This window comes from Cupressus sempervirens, chromosome 8, assembly GCF_028749045.1.
Source record: "Cupressus sempervirens isolate cs-2001-9-10 chromosome 8, ASM2874904v1, whole genome shotgun sequence".
In the NCBI taxonomy this organism is placed as follows: Eukaryota; Viridiplantae; Streptophyta; class Pinopsida; order Cupressales; family Cupressaceae; genus Cupressus; species Cupressus sempervirens.
Genome location: NC_143125.1, coordinates 319,093,307 through 319,109,123, shown reverse-complemented (window position 1 = coordinate 319,109,123; position 15,817 = coordinate 319,093,307).

Here is a 15,817-nt window from a genome sequence, read left to right as displayed (position 1 = left end):
TGTAAACTCCCATTCTTTGGTCTCCTTCTCCACAGGTTTGGCAGCCTCTGAAGAATAACAAAGAAATGAGCAAAATCAAGTTCTGGAATCCCCCAAAATGCCTCCAAACCCCTTAAAAAAGGGCATAACTGTAACTCACATCCAAGAGAGGTTAACGAAACATATTTTAATAATAATTTTCATTTATTAGTCCAACGGTTTCCAAACATTAACCCCCTTTTTCCGAAATTTCACTTTCTTGGGCCTGCCTGCCTTAGCAAAGATTATTATTTTTTAATTATTTGAAAAGGGGACATGAAAAGTCCTCCCCTCCCAAAAATTGCTTGTCCTCAAGCAATGGCTGAATAATAAACTAATCAATCCACCTGAATCCCAAATGTAGTCATGAACTATACTACTACCAATTAACACAAGCTCCTGCAATATGACCAAGAGGAATCCATAATCAAACTGACAATTATAGCTCCACCAAACTCTAAAATCACAACTTCCACAATTAGAAACCCATGAGACACAAACTCTTAGAACATCAAAACCCAAGTAAAGTGGACTACCAACATAGTAAATACCACCAATGCATTCCACTAGCCTATATGGAATGTACAATCCAATTCTACAACAATGGTGAATGCTCCCAAATAAAACTATACCAATTATGGAGAATCCACACACTATACAATGCCTGTAGTCAAAACAACTCTGTAGATCACTGACCACTATCTCATAACCATAACTACCATGCACCCCTAATGGTGAAAATCCATCACAAGATAAATAGGAAGAATTTGAACCCAAACCAAATTTTCCTGCCATCAACTCCTCAACACAAGGATCAAATGCTAACTGATGTACATACCTTGCAATATAATGTTGATAAAAAAAACCAACCTCAGTCAACATCTCACCATGAAAAAGTGATACAACCCACTGTGACTGATCACCAACTAAGTCAGGAGATGTCATAGCCAAAGGAGTAGAATCAATAACAACACCCACTAAAGCATCACTCCAAAACTCCTGCTCTAAGTCACATATTATCAAGCTATCAACTGCAGAACTATCACCATGTCATGCCCATCACAACTCTCATCTTGGGGCATCAAACTGTCCCGTAACTGATGATAAGCACTAGGAACTAAAGTACATCTCTGTATCATCATCTCATCAACATGGTCATCAAAGTTAAATTGATGAGCGTACCTCACATTGTAATGCCGATAGAATTCACCAATCTCAGTCAATGGCTCAGACTGTAATCTAGATGAAACTAACTGCAATTGATCATTAACCATGTTGGAACTAACTACTACCTCTGAAGATATCACCAAGGGAGTAGTATTACTAGCAGGAACCATGCCAACTGCCGACTCACCAACATCACACATGATCTTTGATACATCTCTAGTCTTCGTGCCATTAGTATTAGAGACCACCACCATATTAGGCATACAACAATATGCTACAAAACCCAACTCAAGTGAACCTGACTCTAGTGGGAATGAACCTGATATGCCAATGTTAGTATCAAGGATGGATGCATCCCCATCTCTAGTGTCTCTAACAATCTCGGCCATGGACATCTTCGGATCACCAAACACCATAGCTTATGACTGTATAGAATCAAGTAAAGACTGTAGTCGCTCTAACTCCATGATCACCTTAGCCAAATGAAACTGTGACTCCTTGAAAGCCAACTGTGTACTCTCAAGAATCTCAGAAGTCACCTTAAGCTGCTCAGTAAGCTCACTCATCTCATCTTCCTTGGCCAACAATGCATCATATGCTGTACTGCCCCACTCCATAAGATAATCTCTATCGGCTACCAACTGCATATAATTCTGTCTCAAAATCTGAATAGCCTCCCATAAAGAGTGGAACTCTGTCAAGGAAAGATAACTGCCTCCTTGCTCATCACTAGTAGGAGAACCCCATCCATAAACTGCTAACAACTGACAAGCAACATCAAAATGCTGGCAAGTGATAGCAATGTCTCGGTCACTAACTCTCAACTGATTAGACACATGATGACACTGGCTTGACTGTCTCCTATAAACCTCCTCTGATGCACTATCTATAGGAGTATCCTCAAAGTTACTAGTCTCTAGAGTAATACCATCCATATCCTGTGAATCAAATCTAAAGCTCATATCAACATACGGAGTATCAAAAACATTAGCATTGCTGTCCAACTCCTCTATACCCAAGGAAACTAAGTCTTCAAAACTGCCCATTACATCCTCCTGGATGTCATCAATGCCAATATGATCCTAGGAATCATCTATACACACTGCCAAATATGAAATATCATTAACACATTCTAGCAAGTATGGTTGATTGGATATATGAACAAAGCCCAACATCACTGTATAAAAAATAATACCAACATCAGACAAGATACTGGCACAAGAAAAGACAACACCGTGTAATCTGCTAATCAAATCCATGATAGCACCCAAACAAACACTGCTAGCAAAAAGTGTTAAAGATCTCCAGTCAACTGAATCCCAAATGCCAATATAACAATCTCGAGTCCATATTTGTAAACTAGAATCAACTGGTAACTCAAGAAAACTCCTCACCTAAGTAATATGACCAATACCAACTAACTCCACATACCTGTCATGATGAGATAATGAAGTCATAATACTATCTTTGTTCACCTTCAGTTAGCTGGACAAATCATGTGAAGTACTACCAGCCTCAACCTCATGTGATGAAGCATCTAACTATGCCTGGTACTCTTTCTCAGCAAAGTCATGAATGCTCAATGTCTGCTCATCTCTACCAGGTATCTCACCATCCTGCACAACAACATCCTCATAATCATCATCTGAACCCACTATACTGTAGTCACTACCTGTTGTAACTATACCATCCTGAATACCTATGGCATCACCCTTTGACGACTTGTAAAAAATTGTCTCAATTTGAGTATCAAGTTGACTGTTACTATCAATCTTTGTAATATCCTTTCCCACCACCTCCTATGGTAAAGTAGAATCTAAGACCTCTACCTGGCTATCAGCTAGTTTCTCAAACTCCTCATGCAAGTTCTTAGGGATTTTTTCATCTATCCTATGAGAAAATTTTCCAAATAGAAATCTAGTCAACTTATCCACCTTAGCTGGGTCAGACAACATGTCATTCATTATATGGTGGTGCTCAATCAACTTTTTAGACATGTCATGGCTTATTTTCATAAGTTTATCTTGAATGTCTAAATAACCATCCTTTCTACTGTTTTGACTTTGGATATCAATTGTCCAAGATCGTGTCCTCTGAGACTCTATACTATACCTGTCCATTCTGGATCAAGTAGAGTGTAACCCCAATAGGATATAACTTTTTGAAACACCAAGAACTAACATGAAAATGATTAGAAGTAGCATGCAACCATATATTTTGACATGCAACTGATTAGAAGCAACATTCAATCATAAATTATGACATGGAAGATCTGGGTAGTTGTCAAAACTGACATGCAAGATCTGGGTAGTTGTCAAAACTAACATGCAAACTTCTACAACCACCAAATTCACTAAGAACTAACATGAAAATGATTAGAAGTATCATGCAACCATAAATTTTTATATGTAGCTGATTAAAAGAAACATGCAATCATAAATTATGACATGCAAGATCTGGGTAGTTGTCAAAACTGACATGCAAGATCTGGGTAGTTGTCAAAACTGACATGCAAGGTTCTACAAACCCTCAGGCTGGAAAGATCATGGCTTTGATACCACTGAAATGTCTCTTTTACTAGTTTTGTATGATATTTCTAACCTCTAATCAGATTTTCAAGATCAAACAACTAATATCACAAAGATCCACCAAATTCACCAAGAAACCCCAAATCGGGTATGCCAGAAATTGTGCCAAAAGCTTCACAGCTTCACCTATTATTAATAAATTTGAAAGTGGAAATTTTTACAGAAATTTTAGTAGCATAAAATCCTACAAAATAAAATTTCCAGATCCGTATAACCTTTACACAAAAATTCTCAAATGTAGGACAAAAACTATGCTCATTGGGCTCCTGAAATTAACACAAAAATGCCCGAAAACACCACAAAAACACTAATATTCTATCTTATAAGTTTAATCACATACCAATACATATATTCAGCTCTATTTTAACACCTTAAAGTCTGAAATATAGTAGCAACCCAAACTGATATGAAATACTCAACTGAAAACACCAAACTCATACAAAAAGCACACCCGAAAACCCACAAATCTGCATTGTTTAGCACAAAGGAAAACTCTGTATGAGCATGCACATGGAATGGCTTCAAACTCCCATCCTTAGCCTTCCTAGAAACCTGAAAACTCCCATTCTTGGGTCTCCCTAGAAACCTGTAAACTCTCGTTCTTGGGTCTCCTTCTCCATAGGTTTGGCAGCCTCTGAAGAATAACAAAGAAATGAACAAAATCAAGTTCTAGAATCCCCCCAAAATGCCTCCAAACCCCTTAAAAGAGGGCATAATTGTAACTCATGTAAAAGATAGGTTAATGAAACATATTTTAATAATAATTTTCATTTATTAGTCCAACGGTTTCCAAAGATTAACCCCCTTTTTCTGAAACTTCACTTCCTTGGGCCTGCCTACCTTAGCAAAGATTATTATTTTTTAATTATTTGAAAAGGGGACATGACAGGAAGCAGCAAAGGGTAGATGAGTTCCATAATCTTAGGCAATATTCTATTACTATACCAGAGTATGAGCATAAATTCTATGAGCTCATGTTCTTTTCAAGGTTCAGCGACAATCTAGCTCAGTTGACATAGTACTTTATTAGAGGATTGAACAACCGTATAACTGGGGGTGTCAAGGTATTTGAGCCAAAAAACCTTAAGGATGTGGTGTGACAAGCCATCCTTGTTGAACAAAGAGTCAACCTTGGTTAGGGAGGTTTTGTGGGAGTGCTTGTAGCATTAGGATCTAAAGGCAACTACAACTCAGGTGGTATTAGGAAGCCTCCTTTTTCTAAGGGGAAACAATATCAGTAGCAATCTTAGTAGACATAGTAGAAAAAGGGAAAAAACTCTCAAGCTCAAGGTGGTGGTGGAGGTTCTAACTCCAAGAATAACTACAATGCTCAGCACAATAAATGGAATCAACCCAATCAGCCAGCTCAAAGCAGCCAATCTTTTGTTAGCAGGAATAGCCACCAGTAATGAAATCTACCACCTATGGGTAGAGGATCTGGCAGAAATACATAATGTTTTTCATGTGGGAAAATTGGACATTTTGTAGCTCACTATCCATAGTGAGCACCTCAGTATTTAGGCCCTAGGCCAACAACATCCGAGCCTATAGTTGGGGATGCAGGTAGAGCTCATAGAGTGTTTGCAGCAATAGATCACCGACAGGAAGATCATCAAGGAACAGTGGTTGAAACCATAGGAGCTATTTGAGGTACATCTCTTTCATTGTTTTTTGATTCAAGAGCTACAGATTCATTTATTTCTCCATATATAGTTGTGAAGTGTAGGCTGGATGCAGTGAAGCAAGATCATGGTTGGCAAGTGGAACTAGCCTCAGGGATTAAGGTCTCCACAAATTTTGTAGTTCATAAGTGTGGGCTTAGTCTAGGAGGATTTGATACTATAGTTGACTTTCAGGTTATACCCCTTGGTTCCTACAATGTGGTTTTGGGTATGGATGGCTTGGATCTCATAGGGCTAGTATAGATTGCAGGAAGAAGATTATTATGTGCCTATATCTCTATGGATGATTTCTACCATGCAACTAAAGTGAAGTTTCCATAAGGGATGTCAGATATTTGATGTCACGGTAAATGATCTTGATGAGGAAGATCATATGAGGAAGACTTTAGATCACTCGATTTTACAGGAGTACGCAGATGTCTTTCCAAGTGATATTCCAGGTATGCCTCCAAAGAGGGACATCGATTTTAGCATTGATCTGATTCTAGGAGTGGAGCCTATCTTTAAAGCTCCTTATCATATGACTACATAGGAATTGGGTGAGTTACGTCTTTAGCTAGAGGAACTTTTGGCCAAAGGGAGCATTCGACCTAGTGTGTCACCATGGGGAGCTCTAGTGCTCTTTGTGAAAAAGAAAGATGGTTCTCTGCACCTTTGTATTGATTATAGATAGTTGAATAAGGTGACAATGAAGAATAGGTATCCTCTACCTAAGATTGATGACTTATTTGATCAGATCAAGGAAGCTATAATATTCTCCAAGATTGACCTTAAGTCAGGATACCACTAACTTTGCATTAAGGAAGCTGACATTCACAAGACCACTTTTCGAAGTTGCTATGGGCATTATGAGTTCACAGTGGTACCTTTTGGGCTGACAAATGCTCCACTAGTTTTCATGAGTTTGATGAATGGGGTGTTTTGATCTTATCTTGACAGGTTTGTACTTGTGTTTCTTGATGATATACTAATATATTCTAAGATTCAAAAGGAGAACGAGGAACACATGTGATTGGTTTTATAGTGTTTAAGAGATAATCATCTTTATCCCAATGCGGCTAAGTGTGAATTCTTCAAGTCAAAGATTCAATATTTAGGGCATGTCATTTTAGGTGATGGTATTTCAGTGGACCTTGCAAAGATTCAGGCAATAGTAGACTAGCCTACACTGACTAATGTGTCAAACATTTTTAGTTTCATGGGTCTAGTGGGTTATTATTGTAGATTTGTCCAAAACTTCTCCAGAATAGCACATCCTATCACTTCTCTTCAGAGGAAAGGAAAGAAGTTTATATGGACAAAGAAATGCAAGGAAGCATTTCGAAAGCTCAAGAAGATTTTGAATAGTGCACCAATATTAGCAGTACTTGATCCAGAAGGTGATTTTATGGTGTGTACAAATGCTTCCCTAGAAGGGATTGGAGCAGTTTTGATGTAGAATGGATGGGTGACTGTGTATGAATCATGCAAGCTCAAGGATCATGAGATAAATTATCCTACACATGATCTTGAGTTAGCAGTAGTAGTTCATGCTTTGACAAGGTGGAGACATTTCTTGTTGGGGCATAGATTTGAGCTACATAGTGATCATCACAGTCTTCAGTACATTTTCACTCAACCTAATTTGAATGCTCGCCAGAGGCGTTGGATGGAATTTCTATGTGAGTATGATTTTGAGGTAAAGTACATTAAGGGAAAGGAGAATGTGGTGGTAGATGCTTTGAGTTGCAGGAGACATGTGACATCATCTATGACTCTTAGTGTTGATTTGAGGAGTCAGATTCTTCAAGCACTTCCAACAGATTCTTGGTACCAAGAAGTGTGCAGAGAGATAGATTCAGGAAGACCTTTGGAGGGTAAGTTTGCAAGCTATGTTTGAGAGTCAGATGGTCTTTTTAGACTTTCAAGAAGGATTTATATGCCATTACTGGATGAGCTTCACACCTTGATTCTAGTAGAGGCCCATCGTACACCCTACTCAGCACATCCAAGTGTCAAGAAGATGCATGTTGATTTGCGGCATTTATTCTATTGGTCCAGAATGAAGCAAGATATTGCTAATTATGTGGCCAGGTGTCTTGAGTGTCAGAGATTCAAGGTAGAACACCAGCACCCGGCAGGACTTTTGCAACCAAATCTCATTCCTTCATAGAAGTGGGACATCATCTCTATGGACTTCATAGTAGGATTACCTATGACTATTCATCGTCATGATGCTATCATGGTCAATGTTGATCGGTTGACTAAGGTGACACATTTTTCACCAATCAAGTCTTCCTACATGGTAGCTTCTGTAGTGAATTTCTTTATGCGTGACATTGTGAGACTACATGGTATTCCCAAGAAGATCATTTTTTATAGGGATCCTATTTTCACATCCGCATTCTGGACATTGTTGCAGCATGAGCTTGGAGCACAATTCAATTTCAGTTCAACATATCACCTAGAGGTAGATGGATAGACAGAGAGGGTGAATTAGATTTTGGAAGATATGTTAAGGATGTATGTGATGGATAGGCAGACACATTGGGAGAATTATCTCTACCTAGTGGAGTTTACTTACAACGATGGGTATCATAGTTCAATTGGCATGGCACCATTTTAGGATTTATATGGACATCCTTGTCATACACCCTTGAGTTGGGATATTCATGAGGATCACATCTTGTTGGGACCTGAGATGCTTTGTGATATGGAAAAATAGGTAGTGCGTATCTGCGAGCACTTGACTATGACATAGGATAGACAAAAAAAGTATGCTGATGCACATATGATAGATAAGCAATTTGCTGTGGGAGATAAGGTTTTCTTGAGAGTGCATCCATGGAAGAGTCTGATCTGATATGGAAAGGCTTCAAAGCTAGCACCTCTCTTTGTGGGACCATTCGAGATTCTTGAAAGGATTGGTCGAGTTGCTTACCGCCTTGCTCTACTGCCCAACCTAGCTCGCATTCATGATGTTTTCCATGTTTCAGTACTTAGGCAATATATTCTTGATGTTGTACATGTTTTTGATTGGAATGCATTACAAGTAGAGGACGAGCAATTGGCTTTGGAGCCATTTTGTATTCTAGAGCAGCAAGAGTTGACCCTCAAGGGTTGAACCATTGAGCAGGTAAGGGTCCAATGGGACCCTACTGATGATTCTTTAGCTACTTGGGAGGATCCAGCTAGATTATTGGAGCTATATCCCTACTTTTTAATAGGCTTCCTAGAGTAAGCCTAATCCAAGGGGGGGTGGATGTAATGCTTGCCCTCGTTTACATTTTTCTCGACACATTGTTGTTATTATTATCAAACTATGTTAGACTAGTTTTATGTTGATGGATTAGTAGCATTGTTCAAGACTATCAGACATGATGTTATGGATTCAGTTGATGTATGATGAGATTATTTAGACTCTACATTCAATTTATGCATGATGATTATTAGATGTGTTTTATTATGGATACTTACCCCATACTTGTATGTGTATGCTATGTGTGTTTGTTCTTATGTATGGCATCTCTGATGTGGTTAAGGAAGGGAGTCATAGTCACCTGCTAGTCGAGATCTACATGATGCACCACTTACTACCATTGCCTATTTAGTTTAACATATATATATAGTATGTACATGCATGACTTTATGTAGGTTGCAGGTACCAGGTATCGACTTCCTTGAATTGGTAGGATGAGCGTACCCTATCATACTATCTCAATGGTAAGAGAAGGGAGATAAATTCTCAAGTCCAAATCCTAAACCCCTAAATCATTTGTCCTAGTGAGGCAGGACAAGTATTTGGATATTTTACCTTTTGAATGTGTCGAATGACATAATTTGTGATTTTTAACCCTTTAGATTGATTTTGTATAGATTGTTCTATGATGGGTTTTCATATTTTATCTTGGAGGTCTATGGTGAATTTTCTATTAATTAAGTCTTAATAAATAGATTTAATTAATAAATTAATTATTTGGAAAAAATTAATATAATATCATGATCTTTGATATTTTGATTATAATTAATTAAATGAGAATTAATTGAGAAAAGAATTAAATAAAAGAAATTAGAAATTTAAAATTAATAATAATAAATAAATAATAATAAAGTAATAAATAAATAAAAATAATAAAAAGTAATAAAAGAATAAAAATAAAAGTTATAAGCTTGCCTAGGAGTAAACGCACCTTTTGATTGCACATATGTCAACAACACAGGAGTTAGTGCATAAATTAAGTACATGGTGTCTACAGCCTTATGACTCATCTAGAAGGTTGGAAAAGACTCATGCTTAGTTGTCAACACCTTCTGGTTGTTTCTAGAGACATTCTAGGTGCTTCCTGAGAGTTCTATATATTCAAGCACTCTTAGAAGCTTAGAGAGCATGTTTGGAGGACCCAGGAACATTGGAGGAGGAAGGAGCATGCTCTCCAGAATTCTAAGGAGAAGTGATTAGCATCAGTGTCCAGGTAGACACTCATGATTTTTGCATAAGTCATTTTTGCTTCTCGCACTTCTTGTCTTCTTCGTGTCTTCTGAATGCTTTCTGAGGATTCTATGTGTGAATGTTCCAATTGTTTTAATCTTGTCATGGATATTTAAGTCTTTATGTGAGAAAACCCCACATGTGTAGATTTGAGAATTTTATGGACTAGGGTTAAAGATTTATAGTGAAACCTATTAGAAGAATTATGGGTAAATTTAGGGAACAAATAGTTTATAGTAAAATTCTTAAAATTGGAAGCCCTTTTTAAAAAAATTGTGTATATGTTCTTTAGAAATATACATGTTTATATATTTTTCAAATATGCATACATATATATATATATATATATATGTGTGTGTGTGTGTGTGTGTGTGTGTGTGTGTGTGTGTGTGTGTGTGTGTGTGTGTGTGTGTGTGTGTGTGTGTGTGTGTGTGTGTGTGTGTGTGTGTGTGTGTGTGTGTGTGTGTGTGTATTAATATTGAAAGATCAAATGTTAAATCACAGTGAGGAACTTTATATTAAAAGTCTGAATCACACATTTTCTAAACATTATAAAATATATATATATAATAAAATAAAGGGAGGGGCAAGATTACCCACCCTTGACTCCACTTCCATCATAAGTTAATGGCCAGTGGATGCCGTACCACTTTTGCAGGTACTGCGACTACCGTCGTAGGTCCTATGATAAGGTACAGCTGCACGACCCATTTTTAAAAAGGGAGTCGACAATTTTAATAATATGTGCAGTGATTTAAATCACTTTCAAATCATTTTAAAACAATAATGATATGAATTATGAATTGTAGGTTATATGAATTGGATTTATAATTCGATTTTATGAGATAATTTCGTATATTGTATTATATATATATATATATATATATATATATATATATATATATATATATATATATATATATATATATATATATATATATATGTATGTATGTATGTATTACATTAATAGAATTTTCAATATTAATGTTATTTTAAAAGTATGAATAAATAATAAAGTTTTAAAATTAATCAATTTACTTATGTAGAAATTTAGTCTAATTAAGGTTACTTAAAGGTTATAACATTTAAAGTCATCAAATATTTTAGTCCTTCTATTGAAAAACAATATCTCATTACCAAAATAACGTATAACGTATGTTCCTAGGACATTTAGAAAATTAAATTTCTAAGAGTTAGAGGGAGAAACTTTTATCTATAGAAAAACATATAAACATTCCCTCATTTGATATTTGATATCTAAAAACTGAATTGAAAACTGGTAATCCACATTTTATTCAACAATGTAATTTTAGCAAAACCCAAACATGTGCTTGTTTTTGTGTTTTGTTTATGCTTCTATTTTGGGTTTTTGGGTTGACTAGTGTTGACCAATTGTAGGACGTCTACCAGAGGATTGAGGGTTATGATTGTGATGTCATGATGATGTCTTTTTGATTTCAATCTTTATAAACCCAACCATGGTTATGTGATGGTATGCTCTATGAGATGTTTGTATTTATTGATTGTTATTGCTTTCCAGTCTTCTTGTGTGAAGCTAAGATTCATATGTATTAGACACTTGACTTAACCATTTTAAGTCATTGATCAATTATACTTGGCTTACTTCCAGTCATTTGATGGAATTGAATTGTTATCTAATCTTGATGATGTCATGTTGTGACATGTTTTGACTCAACCATTTTGGGGTCTTCGGTCAATATTACTTTGAGATACTTTTTGGTTGCATGTTAGGAACCAATGATTATTGTGATTATCAGGGATACCTTCAGTTGCCAATAGAGAACTATTGTGGTCATGATTATCTATGGATGCTTTTTAGTTGACTCATGGAGATTTGATATTTATATTGTGGATTATCTTCTGGTATTTTTAGATTTATGATTCCATGAGTTTAGGGTATGTTATCTACTTGTAGTGTCAGGTAGTGGCTTGCAGTGGGGGCTGGGGCCCTAGGAGGCTACTAGGGTAACTCATTGTAAGTTGTCTTAATAAGTGAAAACACTCACACCTAATACTGACTTAATGAACCTAAAAAGATAATTATTTTGTTCTCATCCATGCCTCGAGTGCTAGTATATACTAGGATGGGAGTAGAGAGAATGCTTGGTTGCAACCTTGCATCTGTAGTATGCCTCATCTACATGAGAGGATACTAGTGGCCGCACAGGGATCACTAGGGGGCTGGGGTCTATTGGGAGACTACTAGGGTAACTCTAACGTGATTCATGTAATGACACGTTCTTGCTTCTATAGTACGTTTCCAAAATGTCTTTGTTGTGCCTTTGGGATTAGATGTCAGTTTGTGATTGGAACCTTTGAGTTAGTATACTTTTAGGATTCTTGGACATTAGAAATTATTTGTGGTTTGTGAATTGGTAACCTATTTGGGACTTGAGATTATCTCCTCAATGCAGTGGGAGTGGATCATTTAGGTATCATGCAGTTAGGTGGTAGTGCTTTTTTTTCACTCTTACCATATGAGATCCATTTGAGACACCATAGCTGATGCATTCTTGGATTATGATGGTGGATATGTATCCTTTCATTGATGATTAGCATATGATAAATGATGTTGTTTACTTATCTTATGCTTTATTTTTCACGTTAGAATACTTTCTGCATATGATGTAGTATGATTTTAGGAGTGACATTCCTATTTGATAATACTGATAATCTCTTTGGTGATTTGGAATGTTACACACAGAGGGATGGCTAGGACCCACGATGGTCTAATGATGCTATTTACGGTTGGGAGGAACGATGCACTTAGTTAATTCTGTTTAATGATAAATGGTTATCTTTTATGATGATGTATCATGTATGACATGTGATTACCTTTACTTTGTTGCACTATGGATTAGAATAGGATGATGTACTTTATTTCACATATGTATATTTTTTTAAGCCTTTCATAGCCTATGGCATGTATAGTGGATGATTGAGCATTCAAAAATGTAATTAATGAACATTAGACTTTTCATTATTATTTCATGTGGATGTTGTATTAGATGGATTTATTAATAGTTAATTTAGATGTGATTCAACGTTAACGGATCCTTAAAGAATGTAACTTGTTATGTATGTTTATGTATACTATCAGTTGTTAAATATTATTGCTTTCGCTACTATGTTATGAATGGTTTTTACTTTCATGTTTTAAAAAAAAAATGTTACCAAACTTAGTAAAACTTTAGGTTAACTCTTCGGATCCCTTGGTGGGGCATTACAGTGGGGAGGTACAAGTTAAAGACAGGAGGAAATCTTGGAAAAACTTTAATGTAAGGACCTCAAAAATGGGCATTTTTAGAGAGGCCATGAACTCGCAGGTCCTTGTGGATAACCAAGAAGAGGAGCAGCTTAATGAACTCATAGACCTGGTGATTGTGGCTATTTTAGATAATGCTAGGGAATTTTGGCTGAACCTCTTGAACAATGCCCACAATACTATGATTGATAACTTCAGATCAATCAAGTGGGTTTTCCATGAGCTAGAGGAGGTCAAAGAGCAGGTGTGTCATATGGAGGATAACAAGAATGAATTTGATTCTAATAATAGAGACGAAAATGGTGAGAGGCTCAGTTTGGTGGAGAGAAGGATTAACAACCTCAAAATCTACAATCATAATCTCTCAAACTAGATGATATTGCTGCTAAGCTCCATTAAGAACAACATCATTTCTTTAACTGGATGGATCAAAGATAGAGTTATGAAGGAAGAAGAGGATGGAAAAGATAGGGGAAAAGCCAAACTGGTGGTTGACACTACAAAGGAAAACATCAACAATGGTTAGGACTAGGAGAATCAAAGGGAGCTCCAGCAAGAGGTTGAGGAGAACCAGATGGCCTATGAGGCTGCTCAGGGCATGCAAGACCTAGAGAAAAAGAACGAGGACTAATCCACTGCCTATTCTTTTCTCTCAATCTATTTTTTGGATTTTTGTTAGGGCTTTTTCCTTTTTCATTTCTATGTAGCTTTTGTTCCTGGTCTTTTCTTTGTTCTTTGTTTCTAGGCTAGGCCTTGGGCTTATTATCAGCTTTTGAACTTGAACTCTTTTGGCTGGGCTTTTCATGCTTATTATTAGCCTTGTTATTGTTTTAACTCTTGGGTTTTAGGGTCACTATAAAACTTGTTTATCTAATCAAAAACTATGGTTTTACAAATAATTTTTTGGAGTGAAGATTCTTGGAGCATTTTTGTGATGGAAGGAAGATATGGTGAACTTTGGGTAGCATTTGAAGATTGAAAAAAGATTATCGAATAGATATTTGATTTTAGAATGTAATTGATAGCTTTTTCATGTTTTCAAAGTATGAAATTAATGTAAGCTTGAACTAGAGGAATAAAATGGAGTACAGAACCAATTACCACTTCATTGTTATTACATCAGAAGCATAGAGCACTTAGAAGCAACTTGACAAGGTGATTTTGAAGTAAACCCTATTTTCAAAGAGGTATTTTACCATTTATCTACATACTTTATTTGATATAGTTTATATTTGATAGAATCATGGATATGTCAATAGTTCATAATGTTGAGAATGTGGAGAGGTTGAAATTAAAGGTTGTTTCTATGAAATCCATATAAGGAAACCTTAATTCAACATTATCCATTACTCCAAACAATGTGGTTTATTTGGAAGATGTAGGAAGTTACCTTAACAACAACTTTGAAACTACTAGGAGTGAGTATATAAAAAAAGATATGGAATTATTCTTTAACCATGATATGAATATGAAGCTTGGATTTGAATATTTGAAAGAACTAGACATTTTCAAGTATCATTTCTACCAAGAATTAGACACCGATGAATGGACATAGATTGTACTAAGTAGAATTCATGATGGAAAACTATGGATGGAAGACAATGTAGTTGATATTTTAGCTGAGCTTATTCATGAGGTAACTAGTCTTAGAAAATAAGGTAGTGTACTTATAGATGAGAAACTAGTTAAGAAGAAAGTTGAGAGCTACAAAAATCAGTTTATAATGGAAAGGCTTTGGTGATAAGCACCAATAAACAAGATGATGCATTTTGCTAGTTCCAAGATTGATGAATTGTTAGCAAGAAATATCTATGTAGCCTATAACATTTGTGCTGAGAAGGAACAAGTTAACCTTAGTGAAATTCTAAGAATATAACTTCTTGAAAACTTGGATAAAATCAGGAGGACCAAGAATAGTGTGTCTAGATTTCAATCATTGATCAATCATATATTCTTTCATGTACTTAAGAGATTTCCATACTTATCAATGACAAATATTATGAGTAGTGAGAAGTGTAACATGGAGAAGTTTATAGATGTATGTAGAACGCATTTAGAAAATAAAATTTTGGATAGTAAAAATTTGATAATGAGAATATTTTAGAGTGAGATGAGACAAAGATTCAAAATTGTACATGCAATTGTAGAAAGATTCAAAGATGATATATGTGTTATGATTGATATAGATTCAACTCATATTAAAGTAGTAGAAGCTCAAATTACATTCCTTGATCCCTTAGATTATGAATTAAGTGATGATGTAGTAGTTGGATATGTAAATCTATTTTTAAACTTTGAGAAGGACAAAAATGAATATAGGTTTGGGACTTATGAAGAGATTAACCAATCAGCCCATCAAGCATGTTTAGAGAAAGAATATCACAAGAAGATTGAGACAATAATGAAGAAAGCTTTAACAGAGGTTGGTATGATAGAAAGTGAGTCACAGGTAGCTAGAAAGACCATGAAGCAAGAAATAATGTATGTGTAACCACTATCAGTTGAACAACCATCTAGTGTGTCTATTGTAGAGACATCTTCAAAACATATCATTCGATATGATGTAGTGTCAAATGTATAGCCAAGTGAGCTGAAGAGGAAATTAAAG